We start from the raw sequence: 16,940 nt of genomic DNA on the forward strand, positions 1-16,940 counted from the left end.
TTCCCTTTGCACCTTTGGTTACTTCCCTATGTAAGTCCTGTGCAATACTGTACTGTTTTTCCCCTCTATCCCACATGACCCACACCCACAAGCAGTGACCACCAGAGTCCAAAAGATGGTCTAAAGAGCTTCTCCCCGTCACTCGCCTTAATGGGTGTCACACTTGGACAAGGGCTGAAGCTCTGCTGGGACAGCCCTGGGAAAGTCCAGAGAAGTTGTCTGTTTTTCTGGAGTCCTTAACTTGAGTTAAGGACTTCCATTTTGTGTCCTTGCTCTCCTCTGGGTTTATGGAGATGGAAAGGCTCCTGTGACGGGCATGGGGAATAAACCCAAGGGTGTTACTTAGGCTTTGCCTTCCCTCATTGTTTCTCTGTACTCCTTTGTGGATGCCTGGACAAGCTTTTATCACATAACTTAACAAACACTATGACAGATTCAGAGCTGCATACTAGAATCATTTAAATTGACTTGGATATTGGCATCTTTACTGTATAACCAAACAATAAATGTTTGGTTTAATAAGACACCATTGCAGAAGAAAAACTGGAATAAAAAGTATGGCTCAAAACAAGGAGCTTTCTTTTAAAAATATTTAACTTGTCAAAAAAAAAAAAAAGGTGGATAAAATGAGATTCTGAAGTCTTTTCCTTACGTATTTCATGTAAGAAAGGTTAAATATATGAATTAACTACTCTAAATAAAGGACACAATGTTGATACAATAAGACTTTTCAATATGCATTTGCACTTGATTAGGGACATCAATAAAATGAAAATGTTGCAAAAGGCCACCAGATGCCTTGAGGCAAATAAAAATCCCAAATGCCATCTTCACAGATGAAACAACAGCTTCAATATTATATGCTTCCTATGGACAGAAAAAGGTCCTTAAGCTGTGACCTATATGCTCCCTGTAAACTCATGTGTCAAAAGAGTTTGAAAAGAGTAAGACGTTGAATTAATATATTTGAATATGGACTGACTTGCTCTGTGGTTTGCATTATGCTTATAACTCTTTGCAGCCCAATAATGGTAGTTTGTGCATAGAAGACTTTTTATATATATTTTAGATATGATTATATACAATATCTGGGCAAATACAGAGTTACAATGTTTATAACAACTGATACTAATAAAGTAACCTTTCCTTGTAGCTTTGAAGCCAATGACCTAAAGTTTAATGGGACTGTAATATTCAGGGAAGGTCAAAGAATTATACAGGAAATGTAACATGAACATGGAGCATTAGTGCAGAAAATCATACTCTTCTAACAATATATAGTAACTTTAAACCGAGAAAGGATCCACATTATACTGTTTGACATTAAATTCTTGGACCAGATCCCTACCTGTTGTAATCTAATAGAATTCAAATGTATAATGAGGTAAGACAGTTTGTTGTTCTGTTCTACAAGTCATTAGCAGTAAACATTATGTAAATTAAAAAGAATAAGAGAGAGTATAAACCAGAGGCCAAAGTGAAGGCCTACAAAATGCTTAGAGTCTGTGTATAAATTTGAACAAATAAATTAGCAAATCATGAGCTAATGCTCACTTGCATTTCTAGAATAAAATATTTTCCTGGATAAAACTGAGTGAATAATCAATGAGCTTTGAAAAGGAATGCCTGTCATGGTTGGTCAAAAGGCTATGAGCAGCACATTGCCTGATAAATCACATGTGGTTTTTGCATCCATCTTTTTTCCTCTTCTGACTATTTAAGAATTTTTGCTGATTGTCTTTGCAGAGCTGGTAAAGACTTGGCCTGAATCTCCCCAACTGGAATATGATATTTTCTTAGATTTAGGGGCTGCCTTACACGAAGTAAGACAGTAAATAGATTAGAGACATCTTCAATTTTCACCTATATTTCTTCTGTGAGCAAGGGCGTAGAACAAGTGCTGCAAAGGCATTTGCCATCCATTGAAGCAGAAATTCTGAGTCCCCTAAGCAGCCAGTTGGATGGTAGGGGGTGGAGAAGGTGATAAAGGCCTGTCACTCATCTTCAGTGGTTGCCTTCCCAGGGTGATTTCCCAAACAGCAAAGCACAGAAATTGCTGGGCTAATAATGCCTATTGAGGGTAAAGAAGACAGATGAAGAATTACAATATTTAGGAATACAAATGTATTTACATCTTTTCAGCAGAGGTTGCTACAAAGCCATTGAATAAATATAAGATGGCAGGCTAGGAAGACCATGATCTGGACATAATCAAGAATAACTGAATCTACAAACCAAATGCCAAATATATATCTGCCCCAAACCTAGTTACTAAGATACAAGACACAAACCTAGTTACCAAGATACTAAGATATAATGTACACACCTTTGAAAGTTTTCTATTGAGATATGTCTGTGGCATAACTAGGAGAGGGCTGCTGTAAATATATGGTTTTCATGAGGCAGAAACTGTCTTTTTCTTAGTAAGGTGGAGTAATAAAGTATTAATGTAGGAAGGTGAAGTAATAAAGTATTAATGTAATATATTTCCTACTACAGAAGGCTTAAAACACCTAGTGGAGGCTAAGCAAAACCAAGTCACTCTTATTTCCCAACTTTTAGTATGCTCTCTGATGTTCCCCCATGAAAAAAAATGATGGGAGATTTTGAAGATAAATCTCTCTCATCTCCATCTCCCCATTCCCAAATATAGTTCACAGGACAGGCTTTACTGAAAAAAGATTCACTGAAGATATACGACAACTCCAATATATCACCATGCCACACTATTCTATCATATACATTTCAGATGTGTATATTTAGAATCTGACCTTATGGATACTTCTAGGGATGTGGACATTTCAAGTCTTTTGCAGTGTATTTCTACACTTTTATTTATTAGTAGTTTTAGTGCTACTGAAAAAGGCTGGATTGACAGCCCCAGAGGAGAAAACCCTCCATAGAAAAGGATAGGGTCAACAGATTTCTCTGCACTAACTCAGCAGAGTGTTTTGGTGTTAACTTAGAAAAGGAGGTCAATCCCTTTGCTCATTTAGTTTTTGGCCTTTCTGATCAAACTGCCAAGTTTGCCAATTAGTGCCAGTTGTGCTCAATATGATCTGTGATCTCCTTTCTAACAAAAACAGGGCTGCTACACAAATACAATTCACGCAGGCAACCAAAAACAAATGTTCCATAGCATTTTAAAGTCACTTTTAACCTTTAAGTTATTTGAATTGACAAGTGGAAGAAAAATTTCAAAATGCTCTTATATCCAGTATATATATGCAACATTCACTGAGGACCTTCTGGTGAATTCTGAATGAAAATCTGTTACATTGCCCATTTAATACACAAGAAATGTTTTTTGAAATCCATAATACAGTTTATAATAGTTTATTGCAAGTTATAACAGAAAGGCTTTATATTACACTGTATATACATGATATGGGAGATGAAAGGACATGTGGGAATGTACTATAAGACTGAAAAATATTGGCTTGAAGTGAAATGCAAAAAAAAAATAAGTAGGGACATATCTGTCTGAATCATAGCTTATGTCTTAATATTAGACATCCTACGCACATCCAAGTCACATATTACATGCTGCTTGCTAGCATCAAGAGATACAAAATTCCATGAAAGTTAGTAGCAATGGAGTATTAAGGTGATACCTTTTTATGAGGAAGGAAGAGATTACACCTTGAGATTTTTTGTAAAAATAATTCCCTGGTATAGCACCCAGAGCAGGTTTTGAACAGCAGAATGATAAAACTGACTTTTATGACTTATATGGATTGTATAAAAAAAATAAAATACAATCCACATTAAATTAAATTCAAACTTGGCATATTTTTTATTTTTATTTTTCTAAGACTGGCACAACTATAAAATGGGCATGGTTGTCAGGTATGTTTCTTTAGGGGATGTCAGTGAAGTTAAAATGGTCTTAAATTTATATTACTTTTGCTATCTGGCTGAGGTAGCCATAGGAAACCAGTCACTGTGCATCATCTGACTATTGTATTCATATTATACTGCTTTCCTAAAACTGGGAGAGAAAGGTACAACATTTTTGATGTGCACATAATGAAAGGTGTCAGAGAAGAGAAAACAGCTTTTTAAGCATACTGAGATCCAGCAGTAAATATTAGCACTGTGCATGAAAGCTTTAGTTATCATTTTAAAATAGGTTTCCTGCTAATACTTTCCATATTCCAATTGCATTCCAACCATAATGACTCTAATATGTCAAAAACAAAGCAAAATCCCAAAAGAGATGATTCAGACACTTCTCATTACTGATACAGGACTATCCTACTGTGGTAAAACTGTTCATGAAAGACAGAGTTCACATATACTCTTCAGTAGTGTATAATAACTTCAGAAGAATCTTAAAAATGCATCTGAAATTGCAGAAGGAATTCTTATTGAAATCACCTAGCTAATTGGAGTTAGGCAGTAAAAAAACCAAGTGTTTTTGATTCTGTTGGACCATATGCACGTCACAAATGTGAAAAAGAAAAGAAAAAAAATATTCTTGATTTACTGCCCTGACTATCAAAAGAATGGTAAAATTTTCAAAGTGCTTCAGCTTTTCATCTCCCTCTAAAAATGAGGGCATTTAACATGCCCCATCTAAAAGGTAAACAGTGTAAGATATTGTGATGGTGTTATATTAAAGCAATATCTGACATTGTATTAGATGTATCTGGACCATCTGCGTAAGAACTTCAGCTAGCAAAAAACATCACCAAAAGTTTTTGTGTATGGTTTCCCCCATCCCCCACCCCCATTTCAGAAATCAATCCCTTTCTCATATTAGGTCTTTATGATTCTTTTGCCCTCTGTGGACCGTACTACTATTTGTCTTTTACTGTGAAACAAAGAATAGCACTGATAAGGTTCAGACTGAAAAGGAACATAAATACAAGTCTAGAAATGTTTGACAGCTGTGTGACAGCTTGTTAAAAATTTTGAGAAGGGCTCAACAGTTTTTTATTGTGAAGAATTTTGAATGATTGTTGAAGGTTTACTCTAAGCATGAGGGACTTGTCCCAAAGTTTCTACTAAACAGATTGACCAGGAGTGACAAGAATCTGTATATAGAAAATACTGTGAAAAAGAAGTCTTGTAAACAAATTCAAAGTATGTTTTACCTGGCCTTGGATCTCAGTACCATTCTAAATGACTTCTCATACACCTGTTTTAACCAATGAATAATCACAAACTGACAGTATACAAAGCTGTTACATATATTTTCTGGTATAGAAAGCATCTATGTCATACTATCTTGGTCATAAACAGGATTTCACTAAGACTAAATGCCCTTTTAAATTTTATTCTCATATATTCTTTTATCACAGCAACAGCTCCAATTTTTTTCGACGAATTAGCAGATCCTCAGAAGAAAGTGTTTGTAGGTGAATATTATGCTTTTTTTTGTTTGTTTGTTTTTTAAGGAAGTATACATTAGTCATGCAATCAGTCACTCTCAAATGAGGAAAGGTTTCCAGGTGGTCATGAAGTAACTGGTGTGACGGTTACAATCCTACTGCAAAAACTGGCATTGCAGGCATTCCATTACATAGCTGCTATGAAAAGTCAAAACCTCTGTGGGTGGTATGCTATTAATCACTCTGACTTGTGTCCACAGCAACTTCTTATTGGTGGGGATATTAAGAGAAATAAGATTGTGTCACTGCAGGATATTATTGTCAAGTGTCTTATTGTGGAGGTCAGCAACACATGAATACAGCTGAAGAAGAGGAAAAACTTATAAAAGAGAGTAAGTAATATACATGTAATAATACAGAACAATCAAAGGAACAACATTTTAAATTTTGGACGTAAGTACTAATTCTTTTAAAGCTTGTCCTTACATTTGACAGTATGTCCATTTATTCTACAGTTGTGTTACCACTGCAAGAATATGAACCTATGAACAAGATAATATAAATATATAAATTTGTTTTTGTTAGAATTGCCTAAGCGTATGTAATATTCTCCCTTCTCTTTTGCTTGAGACATGGGTTATATTGATACATGCCACCTACCTACCTCCTATTATGCCTTCTACTGTCATTCCTTTTCTTTTGTATCAGGTTGACATGCAGCAACTTCTTTCTTCATTGCCTGGAAACCAAGCATTTTTCTATGCAGGAATTAGTTTCTAACATCCCTGGTATTTAGAACTTTCCCTTCATCCTGAAGGGAAAACACCAGATATTGGCTTTTACTTCAGATCATCATATGTTCAAACTTGTTTCTTTATCCCTGAGTTATGTCATGGAAACACTTATAGATCTAATCCATGAAGACAAGTACAAAAACTGTGCTTTTCAATGTATTTGATGATTCACATCGCCCACTATTGTTATTTTAGAGATAGCCATAGCAGACTTGAGCGTGTGAGAGAATGACTCCAAGAAGAATATTCATATTTCTTTCCTCCCAGGCTCACCTTTGTCCCCTGATTTTTAAGTATCTGTATCTTCACACGTGACAAAACTCTTTCAAGCAGAGAATGCATTTCAAGGATCTTACTGTTATTGGTATTATTACCCTCTAATTGTTTTACCTATTGACATTGTTAATGTTGATTTTGGTGAAGTAATGTATACTTGATATTTTTTGAAAAAAATATGAAACAGAAATACCTTTACATGTTATCACGGAATCACAGAATATTAGGCATTGGAAGGGACCTTGAAAGAATGTTGTTCCTTTTGAGCTGTTTTATATAGCTCAAATTCTTAGTCTTTCCACAAAGTCCATGGAACTTTAAGGTCTTTCATAAATGGGTGAGTTAACAGTCATTTCATTAAATTAATAAAAAATCAAGTCCTTTCATGTAATTACTGATTTCACTACGTCACTAGTAGATGTATATCTCACTTTGTACAACTTTCTCTGGAGCTTTCTATAGAATAGCCAATTAAACACGAGTGAACCAACTGTCGGGGTTTGTTGATGTCCTTGGATCTATTCATTGTTCCTGTATTTGTTTTGTATTCCACTGAGTTCTCAAGTCCTGAGTTCTCTGTGATACACTGGTAGTCTGTGACAAACTCAGCTCTCACATATAATTCAAAAGATAAAATAGTTAAAGGGGAAATTGGATAGAGTTTCTTTTCTGTGCTTGGATTCTGTAGGATTTACTGGTTCAACTGTTTCCTCAGCCATGCCTCAGTCAGAAGGGTATATTACATCTGCCGTTGCTTCAGCAGCTGCTCCTTAATGTGTCACCAGCGTACCATTCATAAACAGAAAATTTCCTGAACCTCATAATGCAGGATTTGGCTGCAGTTCAAAGGAAAGGAAACACATCTTTCCCACTAACTCTAAAGATGCACAAACATTTGACTGTCCAGCAATAATAAGGAAAAAGACCAACCCGTATGTCAGAGAAAACTGGAATGAAAGGTATAATTCTTTCAGGTCAACAAAGTTACATCCATTGATTTGAAATTAGAAATCCCTTTTACATTTTTCCCCCACTGAACATCTGATTTTGAATTATATGCTTTTGGAGAAACAAGGTTTTAATAAATCATAGATTTTAAAGGTAGAAATGGTTATTTAAATCACCTAGATTCATTTCCTGATAACAAAAGTCATAAAATATCATCTTCAATTTTCTGTATTGAACTGACAGCTTTTCTTTCCTATATGCTGCCTTTATAGGCTATTCATCTAAACCTCACAAAATGCACTTTGTAAGGAGTTCTTAATGTGCAGATTATCTCGTTCACCCTTTTTCTCATTAGTTAAGCTCATCTTAAAAGTTTATTTTTTTCCAGAAAACATTTTCTATAATTATTATATTAAAAGTCACAAATACTATTGAATTATTGATCATGTTTAGGTTGTTCATTCTGATTTTATGCTCAGGCAGAAGCTCTTGTAACAGACTGTACTTCCAAGTATTGTTCAGAAGTCAATCAAGAGTGGCAGAATTTTTCCAAAATATTTGTGCGCATCACTTTAGACAATGTTGCATCTAGTCATGTGAAAATAAGCTTCTTTCTGGGACCAGAAGAACTACATACTTAGGACCTGATCCAAAATTCATAGAAGAAAATAGGATTTTTCTATCCATCTCTGTAAGCTTAGCTTCCTATTAAAAAAAAAAATAATGGAATTTATGTATCCTGCATGAGAAGTAAGGCCAAATAAGTGGATCACATGATGCACCTTGGAATTAAATATTAAATATCTCCATTCCAGTAACCTGTTTTCTGTTTGTACAGCCTACTATAAACTTACACCCATTTTACAACATGACATGAATAGCCCTGATTTCTTTCTCAACATATATATATTTGACTTACCTTAACAGTAAACTTCCTTGAAAAACAAAAATAAAGGTTACTTGTTTCGGAAGTGTGTGTGCAGGTAGTTTTTCAAAGAGGAATCACTAAATGAAGCTATTTGAGACTGTAGACATTTAGCTACTTAGCCAGCCTGTGTCAAACCTACAGGTGAAAAAATAAATAAATCTACAAACGGAATGAACTAATGCAGCTGGACTAAAAAAGGGGAGACCAAAAAAAAAAAAAAAAGCAAGGAAACAAACAAATAAAAAGCTCTTTATTCTCAAGGTATAGGCTTGAACAAAGCATATATACTGTCAATTATGATTTATTTGCAGCATAGCAGTTGAGTCCCTGTTTCTTGGCTGCAGTTCTTTTGACAGTATTGTGAAAAATGAAAATTCTTGTATCTGGATAGTGTAAGCAGGGGATAATTGCTCTTCATTAGGGTCCCAGATGACTTCAGCATCTCTCCTAAAATTTGTGCAGAATGAGTATACTCCTGAGCAATTGTTGTTCTGGACTTTCCAAAATATTCCAATTATTGTAACATGGAAATATGAAGACTAACTGGACAAACAAAATACATATTGTTTGTGAAAATGGTGTTTAAATTTAATCATTTTCATTATGCTGTTTATTGATCAGTCATTTGGTTTCCATTTTTCCATTCTCTTCCTAAAACCATGTACTCTTTTTGAAGCTATGCATCAAAACGTACTCCAGCAAGTTCAGACACCAGGTCTTTACTTTTACATTTATTTCACATTTTATCCCTGTAAAGTTTCATGAGAATTGTTACTTATTACCACTTTGTGATTGGAAAATCAGTAATTCTGACATTATATATTATCTTTGAGATGTTACAACAGTATGATATACAAAAGGCTTTAAACAGAAACAACTGTAATGTTATCTGCTTCATTGGTATACGTAGATTACTTCCCATTGTGGCAAGTGTATAATGCCTTTATCTACAACTGTAGAAAATGTGACCTAGTCTTTGAAAAAGAGTATCTTATAATTACAGGACTACATTCTCTTTTGTTATATGTGGGCAAAATATCATTTTAATCAACATAATTATGACTACATACATTAGATGTGCAATTTACTGAAGTTTCGTTGTTTTAATAATATGGTACATAGCCCTACAATAACTCTGGCTCGGAAGAGTGATTATTTAGGTTCAGCTGCTCTTCCACTGCAAAATGTAGGCATGAAGAAATATGGAAGCAATATAATATTACCTCACTGTCCTCACAACGTATTTTCAAATGACAGACCGGATACACAGTGCAGCTAAAGAGTTCCTCTTGCCAGCATCTTAACTGAGACTACACTGTATAAAAATTAATCTAATTCCCCAAGACAGGGCTTCTCTGGCTGTCAAGTGTATTTCTGAAGCTACCAAACCCAACAACTGTCTCCTAATATTCGGCTATGTAGTAGCTGAGGTCAGATGAGTTACGCAACAAAAAAAGCAACAAATTGTAATTCCTCCTAGTAGCTTTAAACACAAACAAACCTGAGTGTATAACAAACCTGTTAGGTGATGAAAGATTCAAAACCTGCAGGTTTAAAAGTGGCAATAATTGGTACTCAACATGATTAGAAGTTTTGAAAATAGACTTTTTTTAGTAAGTAAGACTTACTTTAGTAAGACTTTTTTTTTTATAAGTAAGTTTAGAAAACAGTCCTCAGAGGTATAAATATGAGCATTTCACTAATATATATATTTAAATACTACATTTTCTATCAGTGGAGTCAAGTTCAACAGCTACCTTCATTTGGAAATGGTGCCATTCAAATAAAAATAACTACTTTAAAAAGTGGATTTCTTTTTTCTTCAAAAAGAATAACAAATATTTACTGACAACCAAATCTAGACAAACTGCTCTTGGAGCTGGAGGCACAAATTATTATCAAAATTACGAGAGATTTTTTTGGATTAGCTGATGGGAAGACATAATAAAGTTTTCTACGTGTAAACTACAGAAAGAATTAAACTTTTAGACCATTTACTAAATTTTGAAAAATATATCATTTGTACAAGATTTAGAGCCCTAATACTGAAAAAAATATTATTCCATAAGCATATTTAATCACACCAAAATAAAAATGTCATTATTAAAAACATTTTTTCAACTCATATGTTTCCAGGAATTATTTTTGTATGCCTGTGAGGTCGAGCTTCAGTTGGTAGAAATGGACATAACACCACTGAAAACACCTGAGCAATGGTAATTTACCTCCGCTGAGGTTCCATAGGTCAACGGAATAAAATCATGATTTCTTCTTTTACTGTAGCATAGCAGCATTGCAGGTTTTTTTGTTTGTTTGGTTTGGTTTTAAGTTTTAAGTTTTAAACTTCTCTACCCAGTCTGGTTATCATTTTTTTTGCTTTCTCACATCTTAATGTGTACCTCCAAGTTAGGATATTTGTAATTTTGTTCAAAATTCTGCAGCTGCTTAAAATTCCATTGTGGGTTCCAGCAATGGATAATTATTCCCCAAGGGTTTTGGCTCTTATTACATGGACTCATTTATCACGTTCAGTTACATCTATTCTAAAATAAAAATATTTTGTGTTTCTGCTAGATTTGTGAATAACACCATTATATCAATTCCAAACTAAAATCTCTGTTTATAAGCCATAATAATACAATAGGAATTTCTAGAGGATACAGACCTGTATTATTTTCTCTTCAGTGTTTGTACTAAGCCAGACTCATTCAGTTCTCTGCTATTCTAAAACCCAGACAAGAAAAAGAAAAAGACTATTTTGTTATTTTTTTATGAGAGGGTAAAATGATTGACACAATGACCAGATTGTATTTCCCTTACTCATTAGCACATAGAAGCCAGTGAAGGTTTTAGTACATAGGTTAGATTAAGTCTTCACTTCACACTTTCTGTCTGGGTTTCACACCTTCGGTGGTGGTTGGGAAGTTGATTCAAAACCACTTTTCCTCATCAGATTCACTTTTCTGTAACTTTGAGTGTCTATTTTATTCTGCCTTTACAGAGAATGATTTCTTCCACTCTATCTTGGAAACAAGGATGCAGAACAAAGATGTTGCCTCCTCAGCCACTCACTGCAGTCTGTGATTAACATCTCGCTTCTGCTCTCTGCCCTGATGCAGTAATAGATAATACTTTGAGAAGTTGTGCCCCCAAAGGATTTTATTTATTTCCTGTGTTTACTTAAATTGAAAAGCTGCATTTGGAATAGCATATTGTATCTTTCCAGGAAAATACATCTAAGAAAGGACAAGTCCATATTCATCTGCAGGCATTCCTATTGCAATTTCAGTACAAGAGGCATTGTGCCATCACAAAACTCATGGTGTTTTACTTAAGTAAGTATTTTAGAGTTTTCCTCAGGTAAGACTTTCTTTCTAAACAATTTCCACAGTACTGAGGAAACAAGAATTTCTCCTGTCATCTGAAACAGTTGTACATGTACATCTGTTCCATGGGGTACAAAGATAAAAGAAAATGGAAACAGAGAGATCATGAAGTAAATGGTGAAATGTAAAATAGGGGAGAGAAACTGCCTTATTACTAGGTAATATGATACTCATATATTTTATCCCTTCTTTTATATTGTCTCTAAAACATAGCTCTTGACTGGTAAGTTTAAAAAAGGTAGGGAAGATTTAAGAACAAACACACCAAACATATCACAAAGTCTTCAAATAAGAATCAAAAAAAAAGAATCCCACAAGCAAAACTGTGGATCCTTTAGACCACCAGGGTGCAATCAAAGAGGATCAAAGGTCTGCAGGGAAAATAAATCATTTATTGGCATGGGTCTATAACAGAGAGGACAGTACTATACTCAGATTAGTCTCTACACGTAATGAGAGTAAAACCACAAAAGAGATAAAAAGATTAAAAATAAATAAATAAAAAAATAAAACACTTGAAGGAACAACTTCAGAAATACAATTGAAATCAATCAGAAGCACCAGCCTATGTTCATCTGAGAGCTCAGTGGAAGCTATAGGATGAAGTAGTCATCCTTAAACTCATCCTGAGAAAGAACTAAAATAAAAGGACTGGCTTCATTCTCTGAGCTTTGTCAACAAAGATTCTAAGGATGAAACTAGGAATTGCAGAAATTAAAGATGTACTTTTTGCAGGGCTAAACACTTTAAAGATTCTGTAATTTTTATTATTCATTGGGAGTCACATTGCAGATTGCTAAGTTTTATAAATTAGGAAGTAGAACTGACAGAAAAATCATGAGCATGAAAAATGATGTTCCCCTTCCATTAAAATAAATTAAGTTTTATTTTTTTCCTGTCTGTTTCTTTCAATGAGGAAAATAAAAAGAAAAATTATATCAACATAATGAAAAAGTATACTGCATCACATAATTATTCTGTCGAGTGGGTTGACAATATAAACTCACAGAAAAGCTATATTTTATGTAAAATAACAACAACAACAGCAAAAATCTCAATTCTAAAGGTATAAGATACTTACACGGTGTTATGTAAAATTACATGCCCTTCTCTAAAAATGACTAGTCCTGCAGAGCCTTACTAATACAGATCCTTCTGAGAAATAAGGTGGAAGCTCCCAAAATTTTATTGCAGGCAAACTGAATATGCTGGTATGTATGCATGTGTTCATCCTTCAGAGGAACTACTGCAGTCAGCTACAGAGGAACTCAATAGGACATCATTATAAGTTTTGTGCATGGACATAATAATTCAATTCTATTTGTTCATTGGAGATTCGTTTATGTACAATTCATTTATAACTTCAAGGTGGAATTTCCTTACTTCCAGTCAGATTATATTATTTCAGTGATGAAATTTGAATTTCTGTTATTATAGCAAGGGCTGTCAGCTGACATTTTCACACTTGGTGATAAGGTGGTCTGGGAAATCTAAATACAATTCAGATTATTGTGAGAAGCTGAATAAATACCCTGGTAGCAAGACCATGCTGAGATCCATGCTATGGCAGTTAGCTTGCTGGAAGTACCAGCTGACTAAGGACGTCTAGCTGAGTTGTTGTCAAACCTTTTACTGGAGTTTAAACATCCTCCAAGATGATGGCCCAGGTGAAAAGGTAGGGTTGAAAGCTTTGCCAGGTGTTGGATTTTTACGAATGTGCAAGACAACTGGTGGAAGTTAAAACGGCATTTCACTGTGTATCTGAAAGAGACGCACACTAGAAAGAGAACAGTTGTTGGCAATGGGGGGGCTCTGAATCACTTTGTGCATTGGTTGCTCTTTGAATTTGTGTGTCAGATGCTAGCATTATAAGTGTAATACAAATATTTTAGGAATTAAAAGTTAATAAATCATGTCTTTATTTATAGGTCAGCAATAGATAAACCTGAATATAAATTATTTGATATAAATTTCCTAGCAAATACTCTGTCAGCACTAAAGTATTAGTGTTTTTTCTTTTAGAAAAAAATATATGTTTTCCAAATTTAAAAAAAAAAAAAAAAAAAGATTTCCAAGCACTGACATCTAATGCGTTAAACAAATAACATGGGAAAATCAAGCCTATCCTGAACTGTAAACGTTGCCATCTACCCTTCACCCACCCTGCCCAATATAACAAATAATTTTGTCTGGAAAACAAATGAAAAAACAACAACAATGACAAAAACATAACTAACAGAACTATTGCTGCAACTGAGGCCTTGCAAACAGTAATTAAGTACAGCTGGCTGTGACATTGTTTTCTCTACATGAGAATGATGATGTTCTATGTATTCTGGTGTGATGGGTTAAGAAAAAATATACAAGAAGGTTTTTCAGGTACTGGAAAACAAACAAACAAATAAAAAACTAAGGTAAAATTTGTCTTATGTGTTATGTTGCCCTGAATGAACAGTGACATGGACAAAGATTTTAGGGCTTGTTGTATATGCAAAAATATAAAAAATGTAGGCCATATCAATGAAAGGCTCCTGTTGATATCCCAGTAAAAAGCACTATTTGGAAGTGGTTTAGTTTGGATTTTTTTCTTCAAAGTAACATCTTATTCTATCCCTTTTGTCTCACTCTGCAGACGGTTTTTACGGGAACAGATAACAACTAAATAGGTAATGTATATGTCCTATTTTTACTAGACAATACATTTGACAGTGTAATATAGGACAGTAGGTCCAACATTAAGGTATAAGTTTAAGTCATTTACAGTTAAGTACAGTTTAGACATGGAACAGCTAGATCCCATCATCTCTGTTCAACCACTTGGAAAGAAACAGTGTAAAAATAGTATTATCCCTACAAGAAAGAGCTGGACAGCCTGGTTCTGATACATATTTATTGCTATTAAATTCCAGAAGAGCATAAGCTTAACATGATTTTGTAGCTGCCAGCATTTTAATAAATGGAAAAATGTAAACAAAGATTCTGGCAGTGCTAGAAACAAATGTCAGCTTCAGTTGGATCTTCCTAATAGTGCAATACATAAGGTAGGAAGAGGTTTAATTTTGTGAGAGCTGCTACCACAATATGAAAATGGTGTTGGTGTCATTAGATGAGAAACAATGGCCATAAACAACAGTCATGTCATTTGTTCTTATATGAATTTGCAACCCTATATAGACTTATGGTAGAAGAATGAGTGAGAAGGGAAATAAGGGACACTAATTCAGTTTGTCACATCATGTAAGAACCAAACATTGAAACAGTGGAGACCAGGGACAGCAACAAATGGGACAAGTAGTAGGGGCAGTGACAGTACAGCAGGCAAGCTCTTCAGGTCCAAGTGACAACTCCAAGTCAATCAAAAACTAAGTATCAGTTATATGTTGAGCTGTTGGGCTGTTTATGAGTGCAATAAATTGTGTGGTATGTTAATATTGGCTTAGGTATATTATGGTGTATTTGCAAGGAAAAATGTTCTGTTAATGACCATGGCATTGGGCTGAGTTCCTCTGACACAAAATACCTGTTGCCTAAAACCCGTATTAGTCTACTGTCCTTGGAGATGTCCTTGGTTACCCAAGATATCTGTTCAGTGTGACTGATATGACAAAGGATTTACATAAGATTCATGTCCTTCTGGAATGGCGGTTGGAGACCAAGGTCTCTCCCTAATGTGTGCAACCTAATGAGAAGCAAAGCCATAAATGGGCACTTCTGTTTCCACTGACATTTGGAAGCACTCAAAGCAGTGAATGACTACTGAATATACAGTTGATGGTATTCTCATCCACAAGTGGTATCTTTTTCAAGAGAAACTGAAAAGCTGTTACAGAGTATTGCTGACTGAGGCTCATGGGCACCCACACATTTTTTTAAAGGAAAGAAAATCTACCCAGAATTATGAGACACCTATATTGGGAAAGTGATCATACTTATTTTCTGAAAGGAAAAACATTGCTGCTCCAGTTTTTTGGAGAAAAAGAGCAGTTATAGATGGCTTATATTTTTTCTGTTCTTTTTTTTAAATTTTTGATATAAATGAAGGTATAACAAAAAATGCTGGGTCCAATTACTTGCAGTTTTGTGTAAGGCCCAACACATACAGTTAACCAGCAACTTTGTGATTGCTGTGATATACAGTATTTGCAACACATTAAAATTTTCATTGTCAAAGTAATAGCAAAAATAATGGTGCTGACAGTCTACTTGCAATTTTCCATAAAATGAAGGGCACTTTGACTAGGGGGAAGAAGAAAACAACAACAACAACAAAAAACACAACTATTTTATTTTAATCACAGAATTGCAGACAGAATAACTGCCAAAATGTGTAGAGAATTTGCATAAATAAATTTTATACATTTCATCAGTGACAGTGCTTAACATTTCTTTTTTCATCTACGGATCCTTTTGACTGACCTAAAATGGACTGCATGTTCAGTGGCTAAGTTGTCCCTGGGACCTGATTATTTTGGAATCTTCTCTGCAGGTATAAAGAGCTAGCTGTAAATACGATAATTTACTCCCTATACAATTCTCTCCTTTTTCCAGTTTTATCCACTGTCTAATGAAGGTCTCACAGCTCAAATATTGCCTATTTTCTTTTATCTACAACAGTATATATTTTATTAGTTTCAATTTTTAGATAACAGTTTTATACCTTAAATATAACTCCAGGTGGGTTCCAGTAGAGTAAAAGTGACTAGCCCCATGTTTCCCTTTAGCTAGAGGACTGGCTGCAATTATTAGGAGAGCTGTCAATCTCTTCTTAATGCATTCAAGTCCTTTGGAGGAAAGCACAGGCCAAAGGGGAAAACCCAGGATGGAATACTTCTGAAGCTGATTATAAAGGAGGCTGAATGCTAGTCAAAGGTACAGCTCCAACAGAGTCTGATTAACATTCCCCTATAAAATAAGGACCAGAGAGTAAGCCATTAATTTTATGGCTATTTTTTCCCACTGCTTGGTTTTTCATAAGTTGGACTTCCTTCCAGGCTAATTAACCACTAAACATTTTACAAGCAATCCAAGTGCGGAAGCAGTAAAAGATGAATTGCACTTATGAAGTAATTGACAAAGGGTATATTGGGCCTTTTAAGCAATGATATTGTGCATCTTAATACAGGAAGAAAGGATCCTTTGTACTGCAGTTTGATAGGTCATTAGTTAATTCTCAGAACTCTGCACAAGAAAATAATGACTCAAGGCTAAAATGAACCCTCCTGAATTGGGTTGGGGAACCCTACCTTAAAATATCTCCAGAGAAAACACTTAA

At 34.7% G+C, this 16,940-nt stretch overlaps 1 long non-coding RNA gene across 1 annotated transcript; it reads right to left on the reverse strand.

Annotated features, from left to right (window-relative positions):
* Positions 1–570: 570 nt before the first annotated feature.
* Positions 571–9,070, reverse strand: LOC310899674. Its single transcript, XR_014584478.1, has 3 exons — positions 8,274–9,070; positions 6,001–6,147; positions 571–2,071 (listed from the first exon to the last, which is right to left on the reverse strand). It is a non-coding gene; the product is annotated as an uncharacterized lncRNA (long non-coding RNA).
* Between the last annotated feature and the right edge of the window lie 7,870 nt (positions 9,071–16,940).

Source organism: Anser anser (genome assembly GCF_964211835.1).
Source record: "Anser anser genome assembly, chromosome: 4".
NCBI lineage: Eukaryota > Metazoa > Chordata > Aves > Anseriformes > Anatidae > Anser > Anser anser.